Below are 7,510 nucleotides of genomic sequence, written 5' to 3'. Positions count from 1 at the left end.
TGGTTTGGAGTTTCTACATGCTTTATATTTGCTACTACTAGCTGATTTTGCTGATATCAATACACAACTAACAAGGATGCTAAGTGTGCTGGGATGGCCTAACGTTCAAAGAGGTAATGTTCTGAGTGGCTTTTTCAAGGAGGGTCTGTGGCAAGGCTACGGGTACACACCTAACATACTCTAATCACTAATGATCATCCAGCCCATGGGACCAGACAAGCTCTAGTCTCTGAAATGATCCCCAAGCGATGAAGCATGGAGAGCTGGTGTTGGTTGCTCAGTACCAGCGGTTTGCTGTCTAGATCCACTCCTCTTGCACACAGTTTACCAGTCTAAACAAAGCCTAAGTACTGTTGAAAATCTCAGCTTTAAAAGACGCTTTTTCTTTTCCTGAAGGTCCTTGTGCATAAACACTCAATGCACTTCTGAAAATCTTAGCTGGGCTGCTTAAAAGAGGGATTTTCAAATGTTTTTTGTAAGTCATCCCAGTGCCATGGACAGTGCACAGGTCTTTGTCAGTATTCCCAGGAGGATATTTTCAAAGTACGTGGACAGTGCAGATCTGGGATTAAAACAGCAGGGAATGGTGGGTGAGACTATAGTTACCAATTACCATCCTGTCCAGCATACATTTGCTAGGAGGGCTTACGGCTCGCTCTCTTCATTCACACTCCTGTGCTGGGAGTACCTTATGCAAGACTTGCAAATCTGTTCTTCGGACCACAAGAACACAAGCATTTCAGCTTTTAAACACCTCTTTTTTCTCCTTTTTAAAACTCTTTTCTTTTTTAAAAATCAGTTCACATGTCAACACAAGTAGTCAAATAGACACAACGACTAAGGCTTGTTGCTGCAAAAACCTCATGTAAGGCTACTCATATAAAACTTCCTAATCTGTCTCAGGGCTGCACCAGCTCTTGCTGAAAGAGCTGATGGGGTAAGAGCTAATTCCCCTTTGTACAGCTGCATGCTGTCAGACTAATAACCATTCCCCAAGCCAGGTGACAGGTTAGCTGGGGCAGGGTCTGTTCTGGGTCTGAGCACCAGAGAAGAGATGCTCACAATGTCCTTCTTAGGAGAAGGGGCATTAGTGGCAGACAATGGTACCTTGTGGAAGTAGTTTTTTATGAGCCAAATGTAATTTTAAATAGTTTTTTCTTTCCAGTTCTGTGGAACTGCTCCAGCACTGATCTGACTCTGTCACAATGCTGTAGCTTGTACTTCTGCAGCGACTTCTCTAAGGCAAACAGTAGAAAGTACACTAAAAATTTAGATTGGATTTCAGAATTAGTTGCTAGTCTTATAATTTCAAAAGCCAAAGTGCTAGTATAGTGTAGGAGCTTATAATTCCTTTTGTCCTTATTAATGCACTTGCTGTTACTTTAGTTCTACTTGTAACTGAAGTTCAAAATTTCTTTCCCAGTTCCAGTACATTCAAGGCTAGTTATCCTCTTACCTCAATTTTTAAAGCAACAAGAAGGTACATTGATGTAATTTGTACATGATTTTAGCTAATTACCTGGAAAAAATCCCCAATTGTTAGCACTCAACAGAGAAAAGTAACAGATTGAAGGTCTGAATGTCAACTAGCATGGTCCATCTGGTGAGACCTATAGTATGTAATGTAGTTAAAGCTGCGTGCAGCATTCAAATGGCAAAATTTATGAAGTTCAGTGTGGACCAGCTCCTTGGAAGACTTTACACGAAGGAGGAAATTGACATGATCTTGTAAATCTATCTGTAATAGTGTAGAAAGTTGTCATCCATAACTGCCTAGCCCTGCCTCATCCTCCTTTTTCTCCGTTTCACCTTTTCTTCTCCCCCTTCATATCTTAATTCTGTGTGAGCCCACATTTCCCTCTTTAATTTTCTGCCATTAATTCTTCCTGGATGCCAGCCAGAGTTTTGGATTCCTGATCAGTCTTGAATCATTTTTGCTCCCAGATATTTTACACCCACAAAACACAAAAGCCTTCCTTTCTCAGTTCTTAATGGTGATCATTGACTGTGATAAATTTCCCTTTTAGTTCTGCTTTTTTTTTTCTGGTTCCCTGCTTCTCATTTTGTTTGGCAATCTGTCTACCCAGCATAACATTTCATAGGACTTCTAAATCCATTGTGTATTTTATTTCCTGAAGGCATTTGTCTGATGGGGACATTACCAGATGATACAGGTACCCTACCAGAAAAATAATAATCTAATTTATAGTAGATTTGATGCTTGTGTTTGATTTATACTCTTCACTCAGTGTCTTGAATTGCTATGTGTGGTATGGACAGCATGAGTCTGCCTTCTGGCAGAACTGCAAGCTACAGTCTGTTCTTTTTCTTTGTGTGGGGAAGGTATTCCCAGGTAGACTATAACTCCTTCTTGTCAGGAAATCAGCACAATTTTGGTTGATTATTTCCCAGGCCTAATACTCAAAGCGTTTTGAGTAAGTAACCTAAATTGCATATGCCTCCGCTCAAATTCTTGTAGCATGGTGTGGGGGAATTAGTTAATCTGTCTGGAGCTTTACTAGGCGTATTGCTAACCCAGTATGCACATTTTGGAAGTGTCTGTTACTGTGCTTTTGTACACATTGTATACAAGTACCCCTGTATGTATGATGCTATTTCCAGACAACACTGCTTGGAACAATTAAAAAAATGATTGTACAACGCATTATGTGAAGCACTTCCTTCTAACTCTTGTAGTCAAAGAAACAAAAGAAATCTGTAAATGAGATCATGTCAACTTTTCAGGTACTACATTGAGATCTGTGACAAAACAGTTGTTAAAATAACATTTGATTCTTTTTTCTGTTGTGAAAACTTTCTTTCAGAAACATCAGTTCTTTTCCATCTTCCTCTCCTGAATTTTGAGTTGGTTTCTTTCAATAATATTTTTGCAACAATTGAGAAAACTGCCATCATAGTCTCTGAAAAATGAGAGAATAGAAGTAATTACTGTTTCTCTTTGTAGTGTTTTTTTTTTTTCCTAGACTAGAATTAGCACAATATAAGTGATAGCATCTTGTCACCCCACCCTGCCTGTAATAGAAACATTACAGTGCTGAATCCTGAAGTGTCAGTATGGTTGAATTCTCAACAGACTTGAGGTACCTCATTTAGCATTACACTATGACATTATAATTGTCTTCAACAAAGCCACTTTGGTTACAATACAGAACAGTACCTTTAATTTTCACAACACGCCTGCCCCATAGATATTTTTCTTAACTCAGTCAAAACAGATTCACAGAAATATAAGCACAGGAACAGTCAATTTGGGAGTAGGAGAGAAAAATGCTTTCTCATAATTTAAACAGATTCATATTAAGTTGAAGATTGGCAGTGTTGATTTCCAGTACCATTTATTTCTTCACTTATTTCTAAAATAAGAGTCTGTTGCACAATAGTCAGCCTTTCAATGAAATCACAAATCAGTCTCACAAAATCACTGGATGCCTTTGAAAATCCATCTGCATGTTTGTAGCACTTGTAACAATCACAGGGCTCTACATGGATGCTCGGTGTTACCTGCTACTGGCTTCTTCCTTCTTTCTGGTACCATGATGAGTCTTCTAATTTTCGCACCTACGTAAGGCTAGAGGGGCCACTGTGCCAGAAGGGGTTATATGAGGAGGAAGAATGAGAACAAGGATAGACCAAAAATATATGTCTTCAAATGGTGTTTGCTGGCTCAAAGATTGCCAGCATGACTCCATTTTGGCAAACATAGTCTGAAAACATAAAAGTTTTAATTGAGTAGGGATCCGTTGGGATCTGGATGAGAAAGACATCTGAAAATGTGCATGCTGAAGAGCTGTAGCTTCCCAAAGACATTTTGTATTTCCAGCTATGGAAATATACAACAAAGGTAGACTCAAGTACAATTCAAAGTACATTCAGACCCTTCTGGGATTGGTCCTGGTCCAGTGGAGGGAAGCAGGACATCTGACTGAAGAACTTGACTCCATGCTTTACATTACAGCACATTTTGCAGCCACTAAACTGGCAGGTCGGCACCAAAAACATATTGCTTAGCCAGATCTGCTTTTGATTTCTCATTTAATTTAGACAAATGTCTAATTCAGTTTTGAAAAGTTGCCTTAATTTCTGATTGTCTCTGACTTATTTCTGACTCCCAATACTACTGCTATCTTAGTGACTAGCAATAATGTAAAGAAATTGTGTTTGCTTTTAACAAACATCCATGAATGACTTTTATGACCTAAGTCAACAGGAAAACGGCAATATAGCAGAGATTAATAAGTTCATTTCTCTTTTAAAGGGTATAGTTGAGGATTGTCAGTATATAAGGTAAATTAAAGAAGTTTAGATTTTGTATTACAACATGATACAGTTAGTAAATTGCTATAGCATTGATTTTTCACAGAACAGGTATAATACATGGCCATGCATAAATAATCTGGTGAACTGTTTTTAATCTATCAAGAGAGGGATTTTGTTACTTCATTCTTTAAGCAAGGGGAGTATTTTGTGAGTCAGAAGCTCTGTGTCAGTACTAGCTCAGTGCACTATGGATTCACCTTGGAGTGCGTGTTTAATTCAGGAAAGACACTTATATCAACTGAACACAAGAAGATATTGTTGCTGTCTCTCTCCCAAGAGTGATGGTACCGCAGCATAGCTGGTTTTAACCCTTCCTGATTCTGACCTGCTCCATGAATCAGTGTTCATTACTGCTGCCCAGTGCCTACAGACTGCATTGCCCAGGCACCTCCAGCAGTCTACCTCCAGCAGACCCACTGTGTGGAGGTGGGCTGCAACTTTCTCCCTTTGCTCCTGTAAAGTGGAGGGTCCCATCTGCATGGCATCTGAGACAAGATATCCTTGTTGACATTAGCAATTTTGCAAGACCTTGTTTTATACTAGACAGCCTCTCCAGCATTTGTACCATGTCGTACTTACCTGCCTGTCATACAAGGTCCTTCTTATTTCAGTCCTCTCAGCACCATTTCATGCCCAAGGCATGCAGCAGCCAGCTTCTCATAGTGGCTGGGGATTGGAAAGGGAGAACAGGAAAAGGATGAGAAAGCAGTGTTTCAGATGTATCCTATACGTGCTTGTACCCTCCCGATATGTGTAATGGGAATCAGCTCCACCAAGGTGAACACCTTTGGAAAGCCAGCTGTGCTTGATGTAGCTGGCTGTGGTCCATCTGAACTACTATAAAAAATGGCATATATATTTTAGTCATAAAAGGCAAGTGCCTGAGAGCCCCCTATGCCTTCTCTCCATGTGTTGTGAATGTCACTCCTCTCACTGCAAACTCCAGACTTACATGAAATCTATAAGCACATCCCAAGATTTGTCTCCGGTTGCCGTAAATTTTTGCAGCACCTGGACAACTAGCCCTTGCCTGAGTGCCATGACTGCTGTTGCCAGAGCACCCCTATTCCCAGCAGCACATACTATCCCTTGGCTTTTTTGTGGTGCTCTGCAGAACTGTGCACAGCCTTTTGCCCGGGATGAGCTGGGGAGTGCATTCCAGCCTTAAGTTATTCATAGCTAAGGATTGTATATATTTCAAGAGTTGTGAAAGTCTGGAGTTATACTTAGAGCTAAGGGTAGATGATCTCAAGACAATGAAATAAAATCAATATGATCTAAAAGCACTGCCAGTTCTAAAATGACAAAGTAGCATTATGTCCGAGCATCCCAGTGTCTGAAACTAAATGCTGCCAAGCCCCATCAGCTTTTCCGATCTGAGAGCAGAGTTACCTAACTTCTGTAGCAGTGCAGCCATTTCAGAAAAGCACAGCACATCTTTGGGTGGGCTCGTGAGTCTACAGCAGCTTCCCTGATCTAATCCTGTAGCTGCAGAGAACGGAGCTGTCAGCAGCAGGGGAAGTATCCGTAGGAGAGGATGCCAGCAACAGCAAATATTAATAGCTTTTACTGTGCACCAACCTGAGTTAAATGCTTCTCCCGTGTCTAGACACTGTTTGCTTTCATTTCCTCTCTAGGCAAAGACAGATGTATTCGCCATGTTTCGTCATTATCACTTTCCTACAGATTCAGTGAAGAAAACCCAGGGAGCGTAGCAGTGTTCCACTCAGTGAAGGAATGACACTGTTCTAAACCACCTTTGTACACCCAGGGGCCATATGGGCTCCTGTGCCTCAGTTTAACATTACACCCGTGGTTGCTCTAATAGCCTGGCTCAGCTGCTGGACCTGGCCACCCACAAAGAAGGAAAAGCTAACATCACCGGTGCCTCTTGCTTGTCTTTTGAGCGAGACGTCATTGAGGTGGTTGTTACTTCTAGGACACAAACTTCCACTCCCACAGGACTTCTCTATTGCACAGGGCAGGAGCTGAAGATTGCAAGGGTCACTGTAAACCCAGCATTTCCTAATTTTGGAGAGCTTTGCTTTGCTACTTATATAGTGACCTTTTACTATGATTTTCTTGACTGTTCTGTGTGATGTTTACAGAGCAAGACTGTTTTTGTGGGTTTAGCCTTTATTGAAACAAAGTGGCGTGGTCACTCTGACAGCTTGTATCACAAGAAGTCAGGCTGCATTTTCCAGCGTACTGGCCAATACTAACAACAGGCTCAAAACCCCATTTCAACTAAACATCAAAGCTCCAAATCAGTTTATACCTGGGCAGGATTTAGCAGCGCCTGACCAGAAATGCAACTACTAAAGATGTATTTCCAAAGAATATTATTAAAACTTAAGCAGATGTAAATTCACAGTTTGTCTCTTTTGCCCACAAATGCAACAGAGAGCAGGGACTACGTGCGGAGGAGAGGAAACGGTCCCTTTACACAGCGGGTGCGGGAGGGCCACTGCGCTGGTGATCTCACCTTGCGAGATTTCCAAATGGGCAAGCATGAGCTTGGAAGTTAACCCACTTCTCAACTACTTTTCAAAGACGTAAAGATGTTTTATGATGATTTTTTAATGACAGTAGCGGCCTGAATTGGGTTAAAGAGCACATTGCTGCAGGGTTTTCTACCTTTCACCAGTGTGTAATCAAGCTTTGAAAGCTGCAGATTACTGATCGTTTCAGTGGGAGGCTGTAGAGTTCTGCCCCCTCGTTAGGAACACTCATTAGCTTTCTGTGGCAATGCTTGGATTGTGGATGCAAGTGTGATCTGAGAAGTTATGTGGTGATATACAGTATCAGCATTCAGTGACATTTAGCTGCCAACAAGCAGAACTCTTGGCAATTCCCATGGCACTGCTGGATCTGCAACCAGACTGTGTAACTGGAGAAAACAGATACAGTAAAAGTATTTTTAAGCCTCTTGTACTTAAGAAAATGAGAGGAAGCAAGAGGAGCTTTCCATTACACAGATTTTTTTTTTTTTTTTTTTTTGGTAGGTGTTAACAAAACACTTATTTAGTACACTGACTTGGTGTCTTACTGCCATTCGGCTAACCTGCGAAACATGATCATCATGCTGATCATACAGAGAACTGTTTTTTAAAACGTAGGTCGCTGTCTTACAGAAACCATTGTGAAAATACAGAATGATCTTTGGAGAAAA

The sequence above is a fragment of the Grus americana genome, chromosome 3 (assembly GCF_028858705.1).
Source record: "Grus americana isolate bGruAme1 chromosome 3, bGruAme1.mat, whole genome shotgun sequence".
Classification (NCBI taxonomy): Eukaryota; Metazoa; Chordata; class Aves; order Gruiformes; family Gruidae; genus Grus; species Grus americana.
This window is presented reverse-complemented; position numbering follows the sequence as displayed.